General features: G+C 53.4%; 2 long non-coding RNA genes across 2 annotated transcripts; both read right to left on the bottom strand.

The window, feature by feature from the left end:
• Positions 1–978: 978 nt before the first annotated feature.
• LOC138101371 (uncharacterized) lies at positions 979–4644 on the bottom strand. The gene is made up of 3 exons (XR_011147118.1): positions 4350–4644; positions 1863–1990; positions 979–1121 (listed from the first exon to the last, which is right to left on the bottom strand). It is a non-coding gene; the product is annotated as an uncharacterized lncRNA (long non-coding RNA).
• A 7189-nt stretch (positions 4645–11833) lies between these two features.
• On the bottom strand, positions 11834–15499 carry LOC138101372 (uncharacterized). The gene is made up of 3 exons (XR_011147119.1): positions 15205–15499; positions 12718–12845; positions 11834–11976 (listed from the first exon to the last, which is right to left on the bottom strand). It is a non-coding gene; the product is annotated as an uncharacterized lncRNA (long non-coding RNA).
• Between the last annotated feature and the right edge of the window lie 10387 nt (positions 15500–25886).

Genomic DNA, 25886 nt, shown 5'->3' with positions numbered 1-25886 from the left:
CCCGACACACTGCCAGGTGAAAAAACATCCCTGCCACTCTAACAAATCCCCCTGATTCTGTCTCCATTCTGTATCAATTATTTAAACGCTGTATTAAGGAGCGTAAGGACACAATGCTTGGAATTCTTAAAAACGGCTCAGCCTGGCTACTCCAAGCACTTTCTCACCCGGGGAGCTGAGCTGTCCCACATTTAAACGCCACGTTTGATCCAAATCCCATAGAAATCTGATATTGTTTGGCTCCTGAGCTTTCCCAAAAGCTGTCCAGTCAAGCCTGGAAATCCTCACTGAAGCTTTGCCATGTCACATCGGGATTTACCCTTGGGAAAACCCCACTCTGAGCACTTGGGTTTCAAGAGGTTGCACCCAATGTTACAGACACAGAATTCCTGTGGGGTTTGGCATTTCCTGCACCTCCAAACACGTGAAAAGAATGAAGTGCAGAGTCCCGAGGCTCCATTATTGCCATTCTCCTCACATCCCTTTCCTCAGCTGCACGTGGCTTTGTGCCTCCTCTGAAGGGCTGGAAAGGAATTTGGGAACCCCCCTCAGCTTCTTCGGTTTTCAGCTTTTTCTCTGAGCCGGCCCAAAAGGCAAACAGGAAAAAAAACCCCAGAAGTGCACAAAATCCCAGCCCCTCCCAAGATGCAGCTCCTCACACCAAACCTTGGGAGAATCCCTGGTGCTTCCAACACTGCTGCAATCCCACCTGGAGCTGAGCTTACAGGGTGCTCTGCCTAATCCACATCCAAGCCTGGATAGCCCAAAGCCTGCAAGAAAAGAGGAGGCAAAGTGAAAAGGAGAGAGGGGGAAAAAACCAGAGTTTTAGGTTTTTCCCGTGTTTGCAACAGGATTGAAGGGCAGGATGGAGAGGTTTCGTGGAAAAGAAGTACCAAAGGCTGCTTCATTCCCAGCAATTAGCGCTGCTCAGGTTGAATCCAAGAGGACCAATCCACCAGGTTTAAACAGGAGCGGCCGACAGGATGGGTTATGACACAGATCTGTGAAGCTGGAGCCTTCTTCCTTCTCCCGGGCTCTCCCAGAAATTCTCCATGTCCGGACGCGCTCCCGCTCTCCCTGCTGCGGAGGACGGACTTGGATAGCCCGGGTGACTGGTGAGCCTAAAACAATAAGTGATGCAGTGATCCAAGTGTTTTTCCCCAGGAAATGACATATTCTCTGGACCTGGGATAACCCATATCCCATGGCCTTCTCCAGGAAGAGTCCCAGCTGGATATGGTCTCCCAGAAAGGATTCCATAGGGGCTCACCTTTTGCTTGGAGCTCGGCTGAATTCCTCAGCAATGCCAGGGAATGTTGCCATTGGAGGCTTTGGGCAGATTGGGCTCATTTGCCTTTTTAGGTTTTGTTACCGTCTCTCAGACTTCCCACTGGAATGTGGTCTCCAAGGAACATGTAAATCCCATTGGATTCCTGCTCTTTCGGACAATTTTTTGTACCATTCCTGTACAAAACGAGGCCCCCTGTTCGGATGCTTTTCCCCACCGTTCCCCAGCAGTTTTATCTGCCAGTCCATTCCCTGCGCTCGTTGGGCTCTTCCCAGATCTCTGAGCTCCTTCACAAGGCAGGAGATCCATTTGGCCCAGGAACCGAACCCTCCCGAGGAATTGTCTGATGCCATCTCCACATTTCACAGCTGATCCTTGTGCTCAAAGGATCCCTCTTTCTTCCCTTCAGCCAATTCCAAGCCTCGCTGCCCCCAGCTGGGAACAGTCCCCAGGCCGATCCCTGCAGTCTTCCCTGCCAGGATCCTGCTCAGGAATCCATGGGCTACGAATGTAAGAATTAATTCTTCCCACCCCTGCCCAGTTCTAATTCCAAAGGATTTGGTGGCTGCCTTACCCGGCTGGAGCCTGCTTCCAACTCTGCTCTTGCTGCTTCTGCTGCTTTCCATTTCCCAGGAATTCCACCAACGGAGCGACAGCGTTTTCCACCTCCTCCTCCAGCATTCCCTCTGTCGCGTTCGGGTGCTGGAAGGATATCAAAACCAGGGCCTCACTATCAGGAATTATATCCCCGGATTTGTTCCTTTCCAAATGTCACCTCTTCCCAATAAAGCACTGGCCATCCAAGGAATTCTAGAGAGCGATGTGCTGACCACTGCTTACTCCTCTGGAATGTCAGAGCTTGGAAAAAAAGGGCAGTTGAGGCTTTTCCTGGTGCTGCCCATGAAGTGTATTTTACCTAAGTGCCCCTGCCCATGCCTTTGCCTGTATCCACCAAAAATCCACCCGTTCATTCCCCAGCTGCTGCCTCCCTCTTTTCCTGGATCCAACAGAATTTTAACAGGTGAATATTCCCCTCTGGAAGAGCACCTTTCATTCCAAACCTAAGAACAAACAAATGAATCACTTTCCTTCGACCTTCCTTATTAGGATTCCACTGAGAGCAGTGGATGGAAAATGATCCTCTCCTGGTCCCTGCTGGATTCCAGGAGCAGGGATCCTTTCCCTCTTTCCCCCCACCCCCCGCAGTGCCCTCCTCCCCCTCCCGCCCCACCCCGCACCCTTTTCAGGCTTTGTTCCACAGCTTTTGCCTCCGGACCTCAGATCCTTTTGGTCTCCAGGAGCTCCCAGCAGCTCCACAGCCTTTCCTCTCCCATCCTGATCCTTTCTCCAGGAATGGAGTTGTGCATTGCAATTCCCTTCTCTTTTCTCCGACAATTCCCACCAACCCAGACCTAGAGCTGACACAAGGAACGCTCGGTGCCCACAAATCCAAATCCAGACCTGGCCATCCCTAAACCAGCAACTCCCGGACAATTTGCGTTCATTCCAACCTAACACTGAGGACTCACCTAATCCTTCAAAATTCCCAAGAAATATCCCGTTGCCTTCAGCTCCCAGGGGATTCTGCTTCGTGCTCACACGGATTTGGGACTTCCCTGAAAAACCCGTGCAGGGCACGCTGGAATCCCTGATCCCGTGAATCCGGGGAGTGTGAAAAGCTCGGTCCAGCCTGGGCCCCCAGAAATTTTTGCCAAATATCCCCCAAGTCCTCGGGACAACAGAACTCTCTGCTACTGCATTTTTGGCGTTGTAAAGCCTGGAATCACTTTATTCCTAGTGCTGGGCTCTGGATATGGCCGAGAAAATCCCGGCCTCCACACAGACCCAGATTCCAAACTTTTTGATACATTTTAGCAAACCGAGAAATTCCCCTTCCCTGCTCCTTCTTAAGGGCATCCTTCTCTTCCCTTACCCGGCCTGCTCTCTCCCACTGGGCTGGGTTTTTCCCTTCCCATGCTAATTAGTCCCTACTCCTAGGAGGTTTAGGCACCTTTCTTCCCTGGCAGGGATTTCTTAACACAGCTACCGAGGCTTTGGGAGTCTTCTTTATCTTCTACTTTCTGGAAACACACCCTCTGATCCATAAATGCCACAATCCAGATGCCCAACTTCAACAAGACATCCTTTTCACCTAAAAACACTCACTCTCAACTCTTAGATCTTTTAAAGTTTTACCCCCGCAAAATTCCCCTGCTTTTCCACCGCTGAATTCCTCCGTCCTGATTCCAAGAATTTCTTGAATACCACGGGGCTTTTCTCAAGATTTACCCCCACAACCTTCCCTACGTGCCCACTGCTCACCACCTCATTTTTCCCTCAATGTCTTCGTTCTCTACCCCAGAGAGTTTGTCAAGTGTTGCCTCCAAGATGTTCCCCCTCTGTCCACTACTGAGTTCCCCATTTTGCCTTCAAAATATTCCTTCTGTCCCCTCCAGATTGCATCCACTTTTACCCCCAACATTTTACTTCCTCTACAATATTGATTAAACCTTTTCCACCCCAAAAATGTGCATTCCCTCCCTTAAACAGCACCTCAGCTTTTCCCTCAAAAATGCCCCAGAGAGAAACTCCGATTCAGCCCCCAAACTCCCATTTTCCTACACAAACAGTTCTTGTGGCCCCTCTCAATTCCCCCAGGCTTTCAGCTAAAGGAATAACTGGAAGCCTATTCCCTCATCTCTGCCCTCCTTTTGCTTTCCTGGAAAACCTTGCCATCCCACACTTTCTCCAAGAGATCTGCTGCGAGTACTGCAAGGTCTGCTCTGTCAGAGTGCCAGGGGGGTTTACAGCACTTGCTCCTCTGCATCTTCACCCTATCATCAGCTTTCCCCTGGAACGGTGTTGTGCGAGAAGCTTGGAATTACCAGAAATGGATCAGGTTCACACTTTTTCCCCACCAGTTTTTATCTGGTTTGAAATTCCTGGAATGACCCTCAAATGTGCCCTAGAACAGTGCTGTGAAAGGATCAGTCAGAAGAACAGCCTGAAAGCAGAAAACCACCTCCAGCAGCAGCCGGAATGATCCCATTTCTGTTCTTACCTGGTCCTGCCAGAGCTCCCAACGGCCCTTCCCATTCCAAAACAACAGCTATGCAAGACATTCCTGCTGTCCGTGAGGGTGAGGTGCCAGTTCTGGATGTTCTTTGCTGTGGAATCGGACAACAAACAGAGCGTAAATGATCTTGGTGGCTCTTCCAAGCCAAACCACCCCGTGATTCCTTGCGTGGATCAGCACTTGTCCCAACTCCATTCCAGAAACCTCCTCCCACTAACCCAGAACTTTCCTTTTTCCGCTCAACATCAGGGATTTGTTGCCGAGTGCCCCGGGCAGGGGACGCCTCAGCCTTCCCTGGGACGCCTCAGCATTCCCTGGGCTGCTGTTCCACGCCGATCCCGTGTCCAGCGCCGTTCCGGGCTGCAGTGCCGGGCTCTCCCCACAAGGCGGCAGCACCGGGAGCGAGCAGCCCCGGCCGGTCCCGCTGTCTCGGGGCAGCTGCGCCTTTAACCCGCCCGGAGCCGGCGGGGCCGTGAACACAGCGGGCAAAAACCCCAGCGATCCCCTTTCTTTCACCCCCAGAGGCACAGGATCGCAGCATTCCCTGGGCTGGAAGGGACCCACAGGGAGCATCGAGTCCAAATCCTGGTCCTGCACCCCAAGAATCCCACCCTGTGCCCGAGAGCCTTGTCCAGACCCAAACTCTGCCCCCAGGATCCTGAAAACACAGCGGGGCTGGGAGAAGGGTAACAAGGGAGGATTTTTTATATAGTTCTCCTTGTACGATCGTTATATAATCTTATTAGATGGTCCAGCAACCCATCCCTGGGCCGGGACCCCCACCCCTGTCCCGGGACACCCATCCCTGGGCCGGAATACCGATCCCCTGCGGCCCCCACCGTCCGCTCGGGACTGTCCCCGTTCCCCGCTCACCTCCGAGCCCGCAGCACCCGCCCCGGTGCCCCCGGCCCGGCAGCGCTGCTCCCCGGACTCCCCGCCATTGCCGCGTCGGGCGAAGAAGGGCGGAAATTACCGGTACCACACCAATGTGGCGATGCGACCTTCTCAAGATGGCGGCGGTGGAGGACCCCCCCCCCCCCCCCCGCTCCGTCTAATCGGCTGCCTGAATGCTCCCGCCTTCCCCAGGCGCCGCTGACCCCACAGTCGGTGTCCGCATAGCGGGAAACGCCTCAGAAAATTGCGTGCAAGCGCTGGGCTGGCGTTGGTGTCGGCGTCGCGTTCAGGCAGCCGAATAGACGCAGCTAGAGGGGGCCTTCCCTGCCACCATCTTGAGAAGGTCAGAAAATAGCGTAAACGACCGCCATCTTTAGTGTGGCGATGACCTAATTTCCGGTTTTGCCGCCATCTTGGGTGCTGGCAGAAGCCACTTCCGGTCGAGCCGCCATCTTTAGTGTGGTACGCACAAGGCCCCCGCCCCTCACAAGGGCTTCTGTCTATTCAGCTGCCTGAATCCAGCCCGGACTCCGACGCCGGCCCCGCGCTTTCCGCGCGATTTTCCGCGGTGGTCCCCGGTGCGAGGACACGGGTGGTGGGGTCACCGGCGCCGGAGGCGGGCGACGGTCCCGCGACCGGCGGCAGGCATCGGCAGGGACACCTCTCTTAGGGGCCTATTGCGTCCGCCATCTTGAGTGTGGCGGAAGTGTCATCCACCCGCTGCAAGGTCCTGGCAGGTTCGAATAAAAACGCCACTTACGCCGTCCCGAAAGCGCCGAACTGCGCCTTCCTTTCCGAGCCGCCCCCTTGAGAGCGGCACGCGGGCGGCTCTATTCCGACCGTGCTCGCCCGGTGCTCCCCGCCCCGGCTCGCGCTGCGACCGCGCCTCTGCTGCCCGGCAAAACCGGCCCCGCCGGGCCGCCCCCCGCGCTGTCATTCGTCGCGGTCACCGCCCCGCACGGCGCCCGCTCCTTTGCAGCGCTCTGGCCCCGCTCATGCACGCCCGTGTCCCTTGGCGCTCCGAACCGTCCTTCGCCCCTCCCCTCCGCTGCCAGACGCGGCCCCGCTCGCTCCTTGCCCTTGCCACGCTCGGCAGCCACCGAGGCCGCCGCCCTCTCGGCTCCCCCGGCCCCGGGCGGCAGCAGCGCCGGGGCGCCGTGCCGGGGCCGGCAGTGCCGCGCTCTCGCCACCAGGCGGCAGCAGCGCCGCCCAGCTCAGCCCGGGGCCGGGCCGCGCTGCGGGGCACGGACAGAGCAGAGGCAAAAGCCGGCTCAGGGCGCTCTGCAGCTCCTGCAGCCCGAGCCTCTCGGCTCCTGGCGCCAGGCACTCGCTTCTTCCCTTCCTACAGAAAAACGCCGCCTCGTTATGCTCAAAACTTGCTCATCTCTAGTCCCAGTTTCTTATATTCCTATATGCAACAGAGTAGAGAGAGAGAGGGCTGGCTTATTTCAAAATGAATCTACATCTAAATCAGTAGCATTTGTCTATAGATGTAAAAACAAAGAACTTGACAGGTTTGGGGATTCCACACTGTCATACACACATCCCTCCCGGTGGATTTTCTGGCAGTTTTGGGCCCCTCTGGGGGAGGGCACCCAGCACTGGCCCCCCTCATTCCCCACTCACCTGCTCCTCCACTGCATCGTGGCTCTCCCAGGGACATTGGGGTGCCCCAAGTGACATTCAGAGCCCCCGAGTCTCCACTCCCTCCCCCAGCCTTTTTTCCTCACCTCCAAAGAATGCACCAAATGAGACAAACTGCCCTGGACAGCAGAACGGCACTTTAATAAAGCCATTTCCATGCATACATCCCCCAAAAAGGGGCTTGGCTGGAAACACAGGGAAGGTGCAGCAGAGGGATGGGGAAAGAGAGGGATGGGCAGCAGGACAGGGGGCTCTCAAGAGAAGGGCACCATGAGGGAGAGGGACCGAGCAGCCGATGCAGACAGGGACAGGCAAAAGGACAGTGAGAGGGACAAAGAAATACAGTCACACTGCAGCACAAAGGAAAAAGGAGAGCAAGAAAGAAGGAAAGAGAAAGATGCGGGCGGCGAGGGAGACAGAGACAGAACAGGGAGAGGGATTGAGCAGAATTTATTCAATAAAGGTCAGTATGGATTTCTTAAAAGAACACCAGGACATCCCTATCACGGAACTCTGCTGTCTGCTTCAACTTCACAGCTGTAAGGGAACATTTCTCCCCCCTCTCCTCTCTGCGGTGTTTATTAAATAAAGAGTGAGTATTTATTTCTTAAAAGAAAAACAAGAGAGAGGAGGCAGTGAAAGGCAATGGCATGGGGAGCACACAGGACAAGAAAGCAACACAAAAGACACACTGGACAGAGAGAAGAAAAGAGCTGCAAAGTTGGATGCAAGAGTGAAAGAAAATCAGGAACAAACGCCAGGACTTTAATTAGAGAGTGTGGCTGACGAAAGTGCCAGTAAAGCACCGGCTCGAACAGAACCTGCTGCTGGCACGGCTCGGCCTGGCACTCACTAATTAACATCTGTCTCTCGGCAGGGCCATGAATCCCCTGCTGGAACAGGAGGGGAAAGCCGAGGGGATAATGCGCACCGGGGTTGGTGCCGCTCAGCCCTAATCCCAGCCCGTGGCGCCAGTGAACGCACCCCGATCTCCGAACCTTCTCTCAGGGAAATCTCATCTTTACCCCTTCTCTTCCCCTCCCGGTATCTCCGTGTGCCCGGAACAAACACGAGGAGAGGTTTCTCTGTTGCAGGTTCTTTGGAAATCCTACACTGACTTTGAGAATGAGCAAGAGTAGAAGACAACCAGGAAACTTTGCTGCCAACCAACATCAAACCCCTCGCACCGGAGAAGAACGAACAGCTCGTTTTTACGCGTCCAAATCCCTTCAATTTTCAGCATTGTCTGTTTCCCGGCCGGCACTGTGGGAACTGCTGCGCACGGCACCACGAGTAAAACGCTCTCGTGTTCAGAAGGCACAATTGCAGAGAACAGACAGCAAAGCCGTCTCAAGGCAATTTGGGCACACAAAACCCCCCTTTTTGCACCCTGAGCTTTCTGTTAAGCCACACCTGAAATTCCAAGTTTCTCCGTACTCTGCCCCAGTGCTTCTCTCTTCCGTCAGCGCCGTAGGCAGGACTGATTCCATACTCACAAACCCCCCTTGCCACGATCGGCGCTCTCTGCCCACCAAGGACACGGCACCGGGCAGGGACATTTCTCCCACTCCCCAGCAGAGACCTCCTCCCGCCACATCCAGGGAACTGCAGCCACTCAGGGAACACCAACTTTCTCCTGGGCTGGGAAGAGGAACCTGCAGCAATTAAGGCTGCACAGTCTGCAGCAGCGAGAGCTCAGCACATGTCCAGAGAGCCAATTCCAGCACCTAAATTTAAAAAAGAAGAAAAAGTTGATGACTTTTTTTTAAAGTTACTGTAAGTTCTTAAAACCAAACCAGCCTTTGCTCTTGACTTTGGCTCACTGATGCACACACACACACACAAGAGGCCAACGGTCACACAGGGCCTGCTTGCAGAATTCCTGATCCAAACCCTCGCCTTTCCTGCCCAGCACTGAGGGAAATCTGACAGAGGATTCATAAAGAGCCCTCGCTGAGAGCAGTCATCGCCCCAGGCCTTCAGGCTTGGCAAGATTCTGTAGTGAACGGACCCAAATTCAATTCCCAAATCTCAATCTCTGACAAGTCCTGTTGGAAAGACAGCGGACAGTCCATCAGAACACGGAATTAAAAGGCTGCACAAGGAATAACAGAAGCTTTCCCAGGAATAGCCCAAGTTCCTTTTCTCCCTCACCGGTCTGGGGCCGTGAGACCGAACCTTGGGCCCCAGGAGACAGGAGAGTTGTTATCAACACTCGAACCTCCCAAGCGTTGTTATTGCTCAGAGAGCTGCGCCGGCACTGAGCTACTCCCATGCGCCTGCACGGCTTTGGGGAGGGGCAAGACCACGTCCCACTCCTGCCTGGAGAAATTTCAATGCCCTAAAAAGTCATTTCCCTTCTCTCTCTCTGACCCAGGGCCAAAGCAGCTGTGCAGAACAACCCGGGGGATTTATGGGAGGGTGATTCTCTCAGGAAAGACCCCAGACCCTGAGGAAACAAACCCACCCCAAATTTCCAGCTGAAAACACGCTGCTTCCTGAACGGCAGCGCACAAAACTCTCTATAGCCAGACAGGAGATGACAGACCGGAAAAAGCCAAAAGATGTGCTCTGCTTGCATGCACACTCTGACTGGTAATTCCAAAGGAAATTCCCCACAGATCGTAAGCAGTCGCCTACAATTTGTCCTCTGCATTCATGACTGCCTTGGCTTTCTGTAGAAGTGTGTCAAACATCCATGCAGGCGTCAGGGCCTGGGCTGGCTCGTTTATGGCTCTTCCTGACAGGCCCAGGCCAAACCCAAGCACCCCCCTCACTGCTCCAGCCCCACTTTCAGGGAAATACTGACACGGCTTAGAAATACTCTCCTTCCCTGCAACTCACTCCCTCCCTGCGCATCCCCGGAGAGGATTTACTCCATCCTTTGTTCCCGACAGCACCTCTCCAGCGCAAATCCCACTTCACACAGACACTGACTAAGCAGACCTAAGGCAATGGTTCCAGCAGCAGCTGCAATCCCCAACTCCCTGTCTCCTGCACAGCTCATCCAAGCACTCCCAGCAATCTCACCTCGGCCCAGAGACTCTCTGTCCGCAGAGGGAAACACAACCCGATGGCACGCAGCTCTGGCACCACATTCCCTCTTCCCTTCTCCCTTTTTCCAGCACACCAGGCTGCTGGAAACGGCATTCCCTAGGCAGTTCATCCCAACACAGAGAAGAGGAGCCTGTGACTTACCCACACCATGGGCAGGACAAGGGGGGCCCTAGCTGGCTTTGGCTGCTCTAATAGCAAAGCTCTTGGGACGACTTCAGTGGTTTTTCCTGTCTTGAAAGAGTGCAGAAAAGCAAAGTTAATCCCACTGTGGACTCCAAGACTCCTGCATTTCCTATTTCTCCTATGATTGCTCACCATGAAATTTTATCCATGGAAAAAAAGCATGAAGAATAACACCATATCAAATAAAAAGTGCCCTTTTCCAGCATTTTTATACCAGGCATTAAAAAGATGCCCATTTCTCTTCCAGCATTGTTTCCCTCATTTTAGCAGAACCGTTTTCATCCCAGACCCCACTCATCAGCTGTTCAATCCTCTGGCACTGGATTTGGACAAAAGAAGGGATGCACCTGGATCGCAGGAAATCACAGAGAGAAACCCCTCCAAAACCTGACAGAGAAAATCAACAGGAGATGCAGGAAGACACATCCCTCATTTGCACATCCGGAGTGCTTTTCTAAAGACTTCTCTGCATCTGGATGCTCTTTGCACTTGGCAGCAAACTGCTTCCACTGCTTCCCACTCCAGCAAGGGGAACATCCCTGGAATTTCATGTCCAGTGTCTCTGCCTAAAGCAGCCCCACGGCAACACGAAGCTTCCCTCGGGCATTTCGTTTCTTTACCCCAAACATTCTCCCCACTCAGCCACAATCTAGAAAGAACAAAAGGGAAAAGAAGGAAGACCAATTAATTCTGACATAAGGAGTCTTGACTATCCCGACACACTGCCAGGTGAAAAAACATCCCTGCCACTCTAACAAATCCCCCTGATTCTGTCTCCATTCTGTATCAATTATTTAAACGCTGTATTAAGGAGCGTAAGGACACAATGCTTGGAATTCTTAAAAACGGCTCAGCCTGGCTACTCCAAGCACTTTCTCACCCGGGGAGCTGAGCTGTCCCACATTTAAACGCCACGTTTGATCCAAATCCCATAGAAATCTGATATTGTTTGGCTCCTGAGCTTTCCCAAAAGCTGTCCAGTCAAGCCTGGAAATCCTCACTGAAGCTTTGCCATGTCACATCGGGATTTACCCTTGGGAAAACCCCACTCTGAGCACTTGGGTTTCAAGAGGTTGCACCCAATGTTACAGACACAGAATTCCTGTGGGGTTTGGCATTTCCTGCACCTCCAAACACGTGAAAAGAATGAAGTGCAGAGTCCCGAGGCTCCATTATTGCCATTCTCCTCACATCCCTTTCCTCAGCTGCACGTGGCTTTGTGCCTCCTCTGAAGGGCTGGAAAGGAATTTGGGAACCCCCCTCAGCTTCTTCGGTTTTCAGCTTTTTCTCTGAGCCGGCCCAAAAGGCAAACAGGAAAAAAAACCCCAGAAGTGCACAAAATCCCAGCCCCTCCCAAGATGCAGCTCCTCACACCAAACCTTGGGAGAATCCCTGGTGCTTCCAACACTGCTGCAATCCCACCTGGAGCTGAGCTTACAGGGTGCTCTGCCTAATCCACATCCAAGCCTGGATAGCCCAAAGCCTGCAAGAAAAGAGGAGGCAAAGTGAAAAGGAGAGAGGGGGAAAAAACCAGAGTTTTAGGTTTTTCCCGTGTTTGCAACAGGATTGAAGGGCAGGATGGAGAGGTTTCGTGGAAAAGAAGTACCAAAGGCTGCTTCATTCCCAGCAATTAGCGCTGCTCAGGTTGAATCCAAGAGGACCAATCCACCAGGTTTAAACAGGAGCGGCCGACAGGATGGGTTATGACACAGATCTGTGAAGCTGGAGCCTTCTTCCTTCTCCCGGGCTCTCCCAGAAATTCTCCATGTCCGGACGCGCTCCCGCTCTCCCTGCTGCGGAGGACGGACTTGGATAGCCCGGGTGACTGGTGAGCCTAAAACAATAAGTGATGCAGTGATCCAAGTGTTTTTCCCCAGGAAATGACATATTCTCTGGACCTGGGATAACCCATATCCCATGGCCTTCTCCAGGAAGAGTCCCAGCTGGATATGGTCTCCCAGAAAGGATTCCATAGGGGCTCACCTTTTGCTTGGAGCTCGGCTGAATTCCTCAGCAATGCCAGGGAATGTTGCCATTGGAGGCTTTGGGCAGATTGGGCTCATTTGCCTTTTTAGGTTTTGTTACCGTCTCTCAGACTTCCCACTGGAATGTGGTCTCCAAGGAACATGTAAATCCCATTGGATTCCTGCTCTTTCGGACAATTTTTTGTACCATTCCTGTACAAAACGAGGCCCCCTGTTCGGATGCTTTTCCCCACCGTTCCCCAGCAGTTTTATCTGCCAGTCCATTCCCTGCGCTCGTTGGGCTCTTCCCAGATCTCTGAGCTCCTTCACAAGGCAGGAGATCCATTTGGCCCAGGAACCGAACCCTCCCGAGGAATTGTCTGATGCCATCTCCACATTTCACAGCTGATCCTTGTGCTCAAAGGATCCCTCTTTCTTCCCTTCAGCCAATTCCAAGCCTCGCTGCCCCCAGCTGGGAACAGTCCCCAGGCCGATCCCTGCAGTCTTCCCTGCCAGGATCCTGCTCAGGAATCCATGGGCTACGAATGTAAGAATTAATTCTTCCCACCCCTGCCCAGTTCTAATTCCAAAGGATTTGGTGTCTGCCTTACCCGGCTGGAGCCTGCTTCCAACTCTGCTCTTGCTGCTTCTGCTGCTTTCCATTTCCCAGGAATTCCACCAACGGAGCGACAGCGTTTTCCACCTCCTCCTCCAGCATTCCCTCTGTCGCGTTCGGGTGCTGGAAGGATATCAAAACCAGGGCCTCACTATCAGGAATTATATCCCCGGATTTGTTCCTTTCCAAATGTCACCTCTTCCCAATAAAGCACTGGCCATCCAAGGAATTCTAGAGAGCGATGTGCTGACCACTGCTTACTCCTCTGGAATGTCAGAGCTTGGAAAAAAAGGGCAGTTGAGGCTTTTCCTGGTGCTGCCCATGAAGTGTATTTTACCTAAGTGCCCCTGCCCATGCCTTTGCCTGTATCCACCAAAAATCCACCCGTTCATTCCCCAGCTGCTGCCTCCCTCTTTTCCTGGATCCAACAGAATTTTAACAGGTGAATATTCCCCTCTGGAAGAGCACCTTTCATTCCAAACCTAAGAACAAACAAATGAATCACTTTCCTTCGACCTTCCTTATTAGGATTCCACTGAGAGCAGTGGATGGAAAATGATCCTCTCCTGGTCCCTGCTGGATTCCAGGAGCAGGGATCCTTTCCCTCTTTCCCCCCACCCCCCGCAGTGCCCTCCTCCCCCTCCCGCCCCACCCCGCACCCTTTTCAGCCTTTGTTCCACAGCTTTTGCCTCCGGACCTCAGATCCTTTTGGTCTCCAGGAGCTCCCAGCAGCTCCACAGCCTTTCCTCTCCCATCCTGATCCTTTCTCCAGGAATGGAGTTGTGCATTGCAATTCCCTTCTCTTTTCTCCGACAATTCCCACCAACCCAGACCTAGAGCTGACACAAGGAACGCTCGGTGCCCACAAATCCAAATCCAGACCTGGCCATCCCTAAACCAGCAACTCCCGGACAATTTGCGTTCATTCCAACCTAACACTGAGGACTCACCTAATCCTTCAAAATTCCCAAGAAATATCCCGTTGCCTTCAGCTCCCAGGGGATTCTGCTTCGTGCTCACACGGATTTGGGACTTCCCTGAAAAACCCGTGCAGGGCACGCTGGAATCCCTGATCCCGTGAATCCGGGGAGTGTGAAAAGCTCGGTCCAGCCTGGGCCCCCAGAAATTTTTGCCAAATATCCCCCAAGTCCTCGGGACAACAGAACTCTCTGCTACTGCATTTTTGGCGTTGTAAAGCCTGGAATCACTTTATTCCTAGTGCTGGGCTCTGGATATGGCCGAGAAAATCCCGGCCTCCACACAGACCCAGATTCCAAACTTTTTGATACATTTTAGCAAACCGAGAAATTCCCCTTCCCTGCTCCTTCTTAAGGGCATCCTTCTCTTCCCTTACCCGGCCTGCTCTCTCCCACTGGGCTGGGTTTTTCCCTTCCCATGCTAATTAGTCCCTACTCCTAGGAGGTTTAGGCACCTTTCTTCCCTGGCAGGGATTTCTTAACACAGCTACCGAGGCTTTGGGAGTCTTCTTTATCTTCTACTTTCTGGAAACACACCCTCTGATCCATAAATGCCACAATCCAGATGCCCAACTTCAACAAGACATCCTTTTCACCTAAAAACACTCACTCTCAACTCTTAGATCTTTTAAAGTTTTACCCCCGCAAAATTCCCCTGCTTTTCCACCGCTGAATTCCTCCGTCCTGATTCCAAGAATTTCTTGAATACCACGGGGCTTTTCTCAAGATTTACCCCCACAACCTTCCCTACGTGCCCACTGCTCACCACCTCATTTTTCCCTCAATGTCTTCGTTCTCTACCCCAGAGAGTTTGTCAAGTGTTGCCTCCAAGATGTTCCCCCTCTGTCCACTACTGAGTTCCCCATTTTGCCTTCAAAATATTCATTCTGTCCCCTCCAGATTGCATCCACTTTTACCCCCAACATTTTACTTCCTCTACAATATTGATTAAACCTTTTCCACCCCAAAAATGTGCATTCCCTCCCTTAAACAGCACCTCAGCTTTTCCCTCAAAAATGCCCCAGAGAGAAACTCCGATTCAGCCCCCAAACTCCCATTTTCCTACACAAACAGTTCTTGTGGCCCCTCTCAATTCCCCCAGGCTTTCAGCTAAAGGAATAACTGGAAGCCTATTCCCTCATCTCTGCCCTCCTTTTGCTTTCCTGGAAAACCTTGCCATCCCACACTTTCTCCAAGAGATCTGCTGCGAGTACTGCAAGGTCTGCTCTGTCAGAGTGCCAGGGGGGTTTACAGCACTTGCTCCTCTGCATCTTCACCCTATCATCAGCTTTCCCCTGGAACGGTGTTGTGGGAGAAGCTTGGAATTACCAGAAATGGATCAGGTTCACACTTTTTCCCCACCAGTTTTTATCTGGTTTGAAATTCCTGGAATGACCCTCAAATGTGCCCTAGAACAGTGCTGTGAAAGGATCAGTCAGAAGAACAGCCTGAAAGCAGAAAACCACCTCCAGCAGCAGCCGGAATGATCCCATTTCTGTTCTTACCTGGTCCTGCCAGAGCTCCCAACGGCCCTTCCCATTCCAAAACAACAGCTATGCAAGACATTCCTGCTGTCCGTGAGGGTGAGGTGCCAGTTCTGGATGTTCTTTGCTGTGGAATCGGACAACAAACAGAGCGTAAATGATCTTGGTGGCTCTTCCAAGCCAAACCACCCCGTGATTCCTTGCGTGGATCAGCACTTGTCCCAACTCCATTCCAGAAACCTCCTCCCACTAACCCAGAACTTTCCTTTTTCCGCTCAACATCAGGGATTTGTTGCCGAGTGCCCCGGGCAGGGGACGCCTCAGCCTTCCCTGGGACGCCTCAGCATTCCCTGGGCTGCTGTTCCACGCCGATCCCGTGTCCAGCGCCGTTCCGGGCTGCAGTGCCGGGCTCTCCCCACAAGGCGGCAGCACCGGGAGCGAGCAGCCCCGGCCGGTCCCGCTGTCTCGGGGCAGCTGCGCCTTTAACCCGCCCGGAGCCGGCGGGGCCGTGAACACAGCGGGCAAAAACCCCAGCGATCCCCTTTCTTTCACCCCCAGAGGCACAGGATCGCAGCATTCCCTGGGCTGGAAGGGACCCACAGGGAGCATCGAGTCCAAATCCTGGTCCTGCACCCCAAGAATCCCACCCTGTGCCCGAGAGCCTTGTCCAGACCCAAACTCTGCCCCCAGGATCCTGAAAACACAGCGGGGCTGGGAGAAGGGTAACAAGGGAGGATTTTTTATATAGTTCTCCTTGTACGATCGTTATATAATCTTATTAGATGGTCCAGCAACCCATCCCTGGGCCGGGACCCCCACCCCTGTCCCGGGACACCCATCCCTGGGCCGGAATACCGATCCCCTGCGGCCCCCACCGTCCGCTCGGGACTGTCCCCGTTCCCCGCTCACCTCCGAGCCCGCAGCACCCGCCCCGGTGCCCCCGGCCCGGCAGCGCTGCTCCCCGGACTCCCCGCCATTGCCGCGTCGGGCGAAGAAGGGCGGAAATTACCGGTACCACACCAATGTGGCGATGCGACCTTCTCAAGATGGCGGCGGTGGAGGACCCCTCCCCCCCCCCGCTCCGTCTAATCGGCTGCCTGAATGCTCCCGCCTTCCTCAGGCGCCGCTGACCCCACAGTCGGTGTCCGCATAGCGGGAAACGCCTCAGAAAATTGCGTGCAAGCGCTGGGCTGGCGTTGGTGTCGGCGTCGCGTTCAGGCAGCCGAATAGACGCAGCTAGAGGGGGCCTTCCCTGCCACCATCTTGAGAAGGTCAGAAAATAGCGTAAACGACCGCCATCTTTAGTGTGGCGATGACCTAATTTCCGGTTTTGCCGCCATCTTGGGTGCTGGCAGAAGCCACTTCCGGTCGAGCCGCCATCTTTAGTGTGGTACGCACAAGGCCCCCGCCCCTCACAAGGGCTTCTGTCTATTCAGCTGCCTGAATCCAGCCCGGACTCCGACGCCGGCCCCGCGCTTTCCGCGCGATTTTCCGCGGTGGTCCCCGGTGCGAGGACACGGGTGGTGGGGTCACCGGCGCCGGAGGCGGGCGACGGTCCCGCGACCGGCGGCAGGCATCGGCAGGGACACCTCTCTTAGGGGCCTATTGCGTCCGCCATCTTGAGTGTGGCGGAAGTGTCATCCACCCGCTGCAAGGTCCTGGCAGGTTCGAATAAAAACGCCACTTACGCCGTCCCGAAAGCGCCGAACTGCGCCTTCCTTTCCGAGCCGCCCCCTTGAGAGCGGCACGCGGGCGGCTCTATTCCGACCGTGCTCGCCCGGTGCTCCCCGCCCCGGCTCGCGCTGCGACCGCGCCTCTGCTGCCCGGCAAAACCGGCCCCGCCGGGCCGCCCCCCGCGCTGTCATTCGTCGCGGTCACCGCCCCGCACGGCGCCCGCTCCTTTGCAGCGCTCTGGCCCCGCTCATGCACGCCCGTGTCCCTTGGCGCTCCGAACCGTCCTTCGCCCCTCCCCTCCGCTGCCAGACGCGGCCCCGCTCGCTCCTTGCCCTTGCCACGCTCGGCAGCCACCGAGGCCGCCGCCCTCTCGGCTCCCCCGGCCCCGGGCGGCAGCAGCGCCGGGGCGCCGTGCCGGGGCCGGCAGTGCCGCGCTCTCGCCACCAGGCGGCAGCAGCGCCGCCCAGCTCAGCCCGGGGCCGGGCCGCGCTGCGGGGCACGGACAGAGCAGAGGCAAAAGCCGGCTCAGGGCGCTCTGCAGCTCCTGCAGCCCGAGCCTCTCGGCTCCTGGCGCCAGGCACTCGCTTCTTCCCTTCCTACAGAAAAACGCCGCCTCGTTATGCTCAAAACTTGCTCATCTCTAGTCCCAGTTTCTTATATTCCTATATGCAACAGAGTAGAGAGAGAGAGGGCTGGCTTATTTCAAAATGAATCTACATCTAAATCAGTAGCATTTGTCTATAGATGTAAAAACAAAGAACTTGACAGGTTTGGGGATTCCACACTGTCATACACACATCCCTCCCGGTGGATTTTCTGGCAGTTTTGGGCCCCTCTGGGGGAGGGCACCCAGCACTGGCCCCCCTCATTCCCCACTCACCTGCTCCTCCACTGCATCGTGGCTCTCCCAGGGACATTGGGGTGCCCCAAGTGACATTCAGAGCCCCCGAGTCTCCACTCCCTCCCCCAGCCTTTTTTCCTCACCTCCAAAGAATGCACCAAATGAGACAAACTGCCCTGGACAGCAGAACGGCACTTTAATAAAGCCATTTCCATGCATACATCCCCCAAAAAGGGGCTTGGCTGGAAACACAGGGAAGGTGCAGCAGAGGGATGGGGAAAGAGAGGGATGGGCAGCAGGACAGGGGGCTCTCAAGAGAAGGGCACCATGAGGGAGAGGGACCGAGCAGCCGATGCAGACAGGGACAGGCAAAAGGACAGTGAGAGGGACAAAGAAATACAGTCACACTGCAGCACAAAGGAAAAAGGAGAGCAAGAAAGAAGGAAAGAGAAAGATGCGGGCGGCGAGGGAGACAGAGACAGAACAGGGAGAGGGATTGAGCAGAATTTATTCAATAAAGGTCAGTATGGATTTCTTAAAAGAACACCAGGACATCCCTATCACGGAACTCTGCTGTCTGCTTCAACTTCACAGCTGTAAGGGAACATTTCTCCCCCCTCTCCTCTCTGCGGTGTTTATTAAATAAAGAGTGAGTATTTATTTCTTAAAAGAAAAACAAGAGAGAGGAGGCAGTGAAAGGCAATGGCATGGGGAGCACACAGGACAAGAAAGCAACACAAAAGACACACTGGACAGAGAGAAGAAAAGAGCTGCAAAGTTGGATGCAAGAGTGAAAGAAAATCAGGAACAAACGCCAGGACTTTAATTAGAGAGTGTGGCTGACGAAAGTGCCAGTAAAGCACCGGCTCGAACAGAACCTGCTGCTGGCACGGCTCGGCCTGGCACTCACTAATTAACATCTGTCTCTCGGCAGGGCCATGAATCCCCTGCTGGAACAGGAGGGGAAAGCCGAGGGGATAATGCGCACCGGGGTTGGTGCCGCTCAGCCCTAATCCCAGCCCGTGGCGCCAGTGAACGCACCCCGATCTCCGAACCTTCTCTCAGGGAAATCTCATCTTTACCCCTTCTCTTCCCCTCCCGGTATCTCCGTGTGCCCGGAACAAACACGAGGAGAGGTTTCTCTGTTGCAGGTTCTTTGGAAATCCTACACTGACTTTGAGAATGAGCAAGAGTAGAAGACAACCAGGAAACTTTGCTGCCAACCAACATCAAACCCCTCGCACCGGAGAAGAACGAACAGCTCGTTTTTACGCGTCCAAATCCCTTCAATTTTCAGCATTGTCTGTTTCCCGGCCGGCACTGTGGGAACTGCTGCGCACGGCACCACGAGTAAAACGCTCTCGTGTTCAGAAGGCACAATTGCAGAGAACAGACAGCAAAGCCGTCTCAAGGCAATTTGGGCACACAAAACCCCCCTTTTTGCACCCTGAGCTTTCTGTTAAGCCACACCTGAAATTCCAAGTTTCTCCGTACTCTGCCCCAGTGCTTCTCTCTTCCGTCAGCGCCGTAGGCAGGACTGATTCCATACTCACAAACCCCCCTTGCCACGATCGGCGCTCTCTGCCCACCAAGGACACGGCACCGGGCAGGGACATTTCTCCCACTCCCCAGCAGAGACCTCCTCCCGCCACATCCAGGGAACTGCAGCCACTCAGGGAACACCAACTTTCTCCTGGGCTGGGAAGAGGAACCTGCAGCAATTAAGGCTGCACAGTCTGCAGCAGCGAGAGCTCAGCACATGTCCAGAGAGCCAATTCCAGCACCTAAATTTAAAAAAGAAGAAAAAGTTGATGACTTTTTTTTAAAGTTACTGTAAGTTCTTAAAACCAAACCAGCCTTTGCTCTTGACTTTGGCTCACTGATGCACACACACACACACAAGAGGCCAACGGTCACACAGGGCCTGCTTGCAGAATTCCTGATCCAAACCCTCGCCTTTCCTGCCCAGCACTGAGGGAAATCTGACAGAGGATTCATAAAGAGCCCTCGCTGAGAGCAGTCATCGCCCCAGGCCTTCAGGCTTGGCAAGATTCTGTAGTGAACGGACCCAAATTCAATTCCCAAATCTCAATCTCTGACAAGTCCTGTTGGAAAGACAGCGGACAGTCCATCAGAACACGGAATTAAAAGGCTGCACAAGGAATAACAGAAGCTTTCCCAGGAATAGCCCAAGTTCCTTTTCTCCCTCACCGGTCTGGGGCCGTGAGACCGAACCTTGGGCCCCAGGAGACAGGAGAGTTGTTATCAACACTCGAACCTCCCAAGCGTTGTTATTGCTCAGAGAGCTGCGCCGGCACTGAGCTACTCCCATGCGCCTGCACGGCTTTGGGGAGGGGCAAGACCACGTCCCACTCCTGCCTGGAGAAATTTCAATGCCCTAAAAAGTCATTTCCCTTCTCTCTCTCTGACCCAGGGCCAAAGCAGCTGTGCAGAACAACCCGGGGGATTTATGGGAGGGTGATTCTCTCAGGAAAGACCCCAGACCCTGAGGAAACAAACCCACCCCAAATTTCCAGCTGAAAACACGCTGCTTCCTGAACGGCAGCGCACAAAACTCTCTATAGCCAGACAGGAGATGACAGACCGGAAAAAGCCAAAAGATGTGCTCTGCTTGCATGCACACTCTGACTGGTAATTCCAAAGGAAATTCCCCACAGATCGTAAGCAGTCGCCTACAATTTGTCCTCTGCATTCATGACTGCCTTGGCTTTCTGTAGAAGTGTGTCAAACATCCATGCAGGCGTCAGGGCCTGGGCTGGCTCGTTTATGGCTCTTCCTGACAGGCCCAGGCCAAACCCAAGCACCCCCCTCACTGCTCCAGCCCCACTTTCAGGGAAATACTGACACGGCTTAGAAATACTCTCCTTCCCTGCAACTCACTCCCTCCCTGCGCATCCCCGGAGAGGATTTACTCCATCCTTTGTTCCCGACAGCACCTCTCCAGCGCAAATCCCACTTCACACAGACACTGACTAAGCAGACCTAAGGCAATGGTTCCAGCAGCAGCTGCAATCCCCAACTCCCTGTCTCCTGCACAGCTCATCCAAGCACTCCCAGCAATCTCACCTCGGCCCAGAGACTCTCTGTCCGCAGAGGGAAACACAACCCGATGGCACGCAGCTCTGGCACCACATTCCCTCTTCCCTTCTCCCTTTTTCCAGCACACCAGGCTGCTGGAAACGGCATTCCCTAGGCAGTTCATCCCAACACAGAGAAGAGGAGCCTGTGACTTACCCACACCATGGGCAGGACAAGGGGGGCCCTAGCTGGCTTTGGCTGCTCTAATAGCAAAGCTCTTGGGACGACTTCAGTGGTTTTTCCTGTCTTGAAAGAGTGCAGAAAAGCAAAGTTAATCCCACTGTGGACTCCAAGACTCCTGCATTTCCTATTTCTCCTATGATTGCTCACCATGAAATTTTATCCATGGAAAAAAAGCATGAAGAATAACACCATATCAAATAAAAAGTGCCCTTTTCCAGCATTTTTATACCAGGCATTAAAAAGATGCCCATTTCTCTTCCAGCATTGCTTCCCTCATTTTAGCAGAACCGTTTTCATCCCAGACCCCACTCATCAGCTGTTCAATCCTCTGGCACTGGATTTGGACAAAAGAAGGGATGCACCTGGATCGCAGGAAATCACAGAGAGAAACCCCTCCAAAACCTGACAGAGAAAATCAACAGGAGATGCAGGAAGACACATCCCTCATTTGCACATCCGGAGTGCTTTTCTAAAGACTTCTCTGCATCTGGATGCTCTTTGCACTTGGCAGCAAACTGCTTCCACTGCTTCCCACTCCAGCAAGGGGAACATCCCTGGAATTTCATGTCCAGTGTCTCTGCCTAAAGCAGCCCCACGGCAACACGAAGCTTCCCTCGGGCATTTCGTTTCTTTACCCCAAACATTCTCCCCACTCAGCCACAATCTAGAAAGAACAAAAGGGAAAAGAAGGAAGACCAATTAATTCTGACATAAGGAGTCTTGACTATCCCGACACACTGCCAGGTGAAAAAACATCCCTGCCACTCTAACAAATCCCCCTGATTCTGTCTCCATTCTGTATCAATTATTTAAACGCTGTATTAAGGAGCGTAAGGACACAATGCTTGGAATTCTCAAAAATGGCTCAGCTTGGCTACTCCAAGCACTTTCTCACCCGGGGAGCTGAGCTGTCCCACATTTAAACGCCACGTTTGATCCAAATCCCATAGAAATCTGATATTGTTTGGCTCCTGAGCTTTCCCAAAAGCTGTCCAGTCAAGCCTGGAAATCCTCACTGAAGCTTTGCCATGTCACATCGGGATTTACCCTTGGGAAAACCCCACTCTGAGCACTTGGGTTTCAAGAGGTTGCACCCAATGTTACAGACACAGAATTCCTGTGGGGTTTGGCATTTCCTGCACCTCCAAACACGTGAAAAGAATGAAGTGCAGAGTCCCGAGGCTCCATTATTGCCATTCTCCTCACATCCCTTTCCTCAGCTGCACGTGGCTTTGTGCCTCCTCTGAAGGGCTGGAAAGGAATTTGGGAACCCCCCTCAGCTTCTTCGGTTTTCAGCTTTTTCTCTGAGCCGGCCCAAAAGGCAAACAGGAAAAAAAACCCCAGAAGTGCACAAAATCCCAGCCCCTCCCAAGATGCAGCTCCTCACACCAAACCTTGGGAGAATCCCTGGTGCTTCCAACACTGCTGCAATCCCACCTGGAGCTGAGCTTACAGGGTGCTCTGCCTAATCCACATCCAAGCCTGGATAGCCCAAAGCCTGCAAGAAAAGAGGAGGCAAAGTGAAAAGGAGAGAGGGGGAAAAAACCAGAGTTTTAGGTTTTTCCCGTGTTTGCAACAGGATTGAAGGGCAGGATGGAGAGGTTTCGTGGAAAAGAAGTACCAAAGGCTGCTTCATTCCCAGCAATTAGCGCTGCTCAGGTTGAATCCAAGAGGACCAATCCACCAGGTTTAAACAGGAGCGGCCGACAGGATGGGTTATGACACAGATCTGTGAAGCTGGAGCCTTCTTCCTTCTCCCGGGCTCTCCCAGAAATTCTCCATGTCCGGACGCGCTCCCGCTCTCCCTGCTGCGGAGGACGGACTTGGATAGCCCGGGTGACTGGTGAGCCTAAAACAATAAGTGATGCAGTGATCCAAGTGTTTTTCCCCAGGAAATGACATATTCTCTGGACCTGGGATAACCCATATCCCATGGCCTTCTCCAGGAAGAGTCCCAGCTGGATATGGTCTCCCAGAAAGGATTCCATAGGGGCTCACCTTTTGCTTGGAGCTCGGCTGAATTCCTCAGCAATGCCAGGGAATGTTGCCATTGGAGGCTTTGGGCAGATTGGGCTCATTTGCCTTTTTAGGTTTTGTTACCGTCTCTCAGACTTCCCACTGGAATGTGGTCTCCAAGGAACATGTAAATCCCATTGGATTCCTGCTCTTTCGGACAATTTTTTGTACCATTCCTGTACAAAACGAGGCCCCCTGTTCGGATGCTTTTCCCCACCGTTCCCCAGCAGTTTTATCTGCCAGTGCATTCCCTGTGTTGGTTGGGCTCTTCCCAGATCTCTGAGCTCCTTCACAAGGCAGGAGATCCATTTGGCCCAGGAACCGAACCCTCCCGAGGAATTGTCTGATGCCATCTCCACATTTCACAGCTGATCCTTGTGCTCAAAGGATCCCTCTTTCTTCCCTTCAGCCAATTCCAAGCCTCGCTGCCCCCAGCTGGGAACAGTCCCCAGGCCGATCCCTGCAGTCTTCCCTGCCAGGATCCTGCTCAGGAATCCATGGGCTACGAATGTAAGAATTAATTCTTCCCACCCCTGCCCAGTTCTAATTCCAAAGGATTTGGTGTCTGCCTTACCCGGCTGGAGCCTGCTTCCAACTCTGCTCTTGCTGCTTCTGCTGCTTTCCATTTCCCAGGAATTCCACCAACGGAGCGACAGCGTTTTCCACCTCCTCCTCCAGCATTCCCTCTGTCGCGTTCGGGTGCTGGAAGGATATCAAAACCAGGGCCTCACTATCAGGAATTATATCCCCGGATTTGTTCCTTTCCAAATGTCACCTCTTCCCAATAAAGCACTGGCCATCCAAGGAATTCTAGAGAGCGATGTGCTGACCACTGCTTACTCCTCTGGAATGTCAGAGCTTGGAAAAAAAGGGCAGTTGAGGCTTTTCCTGGTGCTGCCCATGAAGTGTATTTTACCTAAGTGCCCCTGCCCATGCCTTTGCCTGTATCCACCAAAAATCCACCCGTTCATTCCCCAGCTGCTGCCTCCCTCTTTTCCTGGATCCAACAGAATTTTAACAGGTGAATATTCCCCTCTGGAAGAGCACCTTTCATTCCAAACCTAAGAACAAACAAATGAATCACTTTCCTTCGACCTTCCTTATTAGGATTCCACTGAGAGCAGTGGATGGAAAATGATCCTCTCCTGGTCCCTGCTGGATTCCAGGAGCAGGGATCCTTTCCCTCTTTCCCCCCACCCCCCGCAGTGCCCTCCTCCCCCTCCCGCCCCACCCCGCACCCTTTTCAGCCTTTGTTCCACAGCTTTTGCCTCCGGACCTCAGATCCTTTTGGTCTCCAGGAGCTCCCAGCAGCTCCACAGCCTTTCCTCTCCCATCCTGATCCTTTCTCCAGGAATGGAGTTGTGCATTGCAATTCCCTTCTCTTTTCTCCGACAATTCCCACCAACCCAGACCTAGAGCTGACACAAGGAACGCTCGGTGCCCACAAATCCAAATCCAGACCTGGCCATCCCTAAACCAGCAACTCCCGGACAATTTGCGTTCATTCCAACCTAACACTGAGGACTCACCTAATCCTTCAAAATTCCCAAGAAATATCCCGTTGCCTTCAGCTCCCAGGGGATTCTGCTTCGTGCTCACACGGATTTGGGACTTCCCTGAAAAACCCGTGCAGGGCACGCTGGAATCCCTGATCCCGTGAATCCGGGGAGTGTGAAAAGCTCGGTCCAGCCTGGGCCCCCAGAAATTTTTGCCAAATATCCCCCAAGTCCTCGGGACAACAGAACTCTCTGCTACTGCATTTTTGGCGTTGTAAAGCCTGGAATCACTTTATTCCTAGTGCTGGGCTCTGGATATGGCCGAGAAAATCCCGGCCTCCACACAGACCCAGATTCCAAACTTTTTGATACATTTTAGCAAACCGAGAAATTCCCCTTCCCTGCTCCTTCTTAAGGGCATCCTTCTCTTCCCTTACCCGGCCTGCTCTCTCCCACTGGGCTGGGTTTTTCCCTTCCCATGCTAATTAGTCCCTACTCCTAGGAGGTTTAGGCACCTTTCTTCCCTGGCAGGGATTTCTTAACACAGCTACCGAGGCTTTGGGAGTCTTCTTTATCTTCTACTTTCTGGAAACACACCCTCTGATCCATAAATGCCACAATCCAGATGCCCAACTTCACCAAGACATCCTTTTCACCTAAAAACACTCACTCTCAACTCTTAGATCTTTTAAAGTTTTACCCCCGCAAAATTCCCCTGCTTTTCCACCGCTGAATTCCTCCGTCCTGATTCCAAGAATTTCTTGAATACCACGGGGCTTTTCTCAAGATTTACCCCCACAACCTTCCCTACGTGCCCACTGCTCACCACCTCATTTTTCCCTCAATGTCTTCGTTCTCCACCCCAGAGAGTTTGTCAAGTGTTGCCTCCAAGATGTTCCCCCTCTCTCCACTACTGAGTTCCCCATTTTGCCTTCAAAATATTCCTTCTGTCCCCTCCAGATTGCATCCACTTTTACCCCCAACATTTTACTTCCTCTACAATATTGACTAAACCTTTTCCACCCCAAAAATGTGCATTCCCTCCCTTAAACAGCACCTCAGCTTTTCCCTCAAAAATGCCCCAGAGAGAAACTCCGATTCAGCCCCCAAACTCCCATTTTCCTACACAAACAGTTCTTGTGGCCCCTCTCAATTCCCCCAGGCTTTCGGCTAAAGGAATAACTGGAAGCCTATTCCCTCATCTCTGCCCTCCTTTTGCTTTCCTGGAAAACCTTGCCATCCCACACTTTCTCCAAGAGATCTGCTGCGAGTACTGCAAGGTCTGCTCTGTCAGAGTGCCAGGGGGGTTTACAGCACTTGCTCCTCTGCATCTTCACCCTTTCATCAGCTTTCCCCTGGAACGGTGTTGTGGGAGAAGCTTGGAATTACCAGAA

Source organism: Aphelocoma coerulescens, unplaced genomic scaffold, assembly GCF_041296385.1.
Source record: "Aphelocoma coerulescens isolate FSJ_1873_10779 unplaced genomic scaffold, UR_Acoe_1.0 HiC_scaffold_255, whole genome shotgun sequence".
Classification (NCBI taxonomy): domain Eukaryota; kingdom Metazoa; phylum Chordata; class Aves; order Passeriformes; family Corvidae; genus Aphelocoma; species Aphelocoma coerulescens.
The sequence above is the reverse complement of the archived record's forward strand: the minus strand, read 5'-3'. Positions and strand labels throughout refer to the sequence as shown.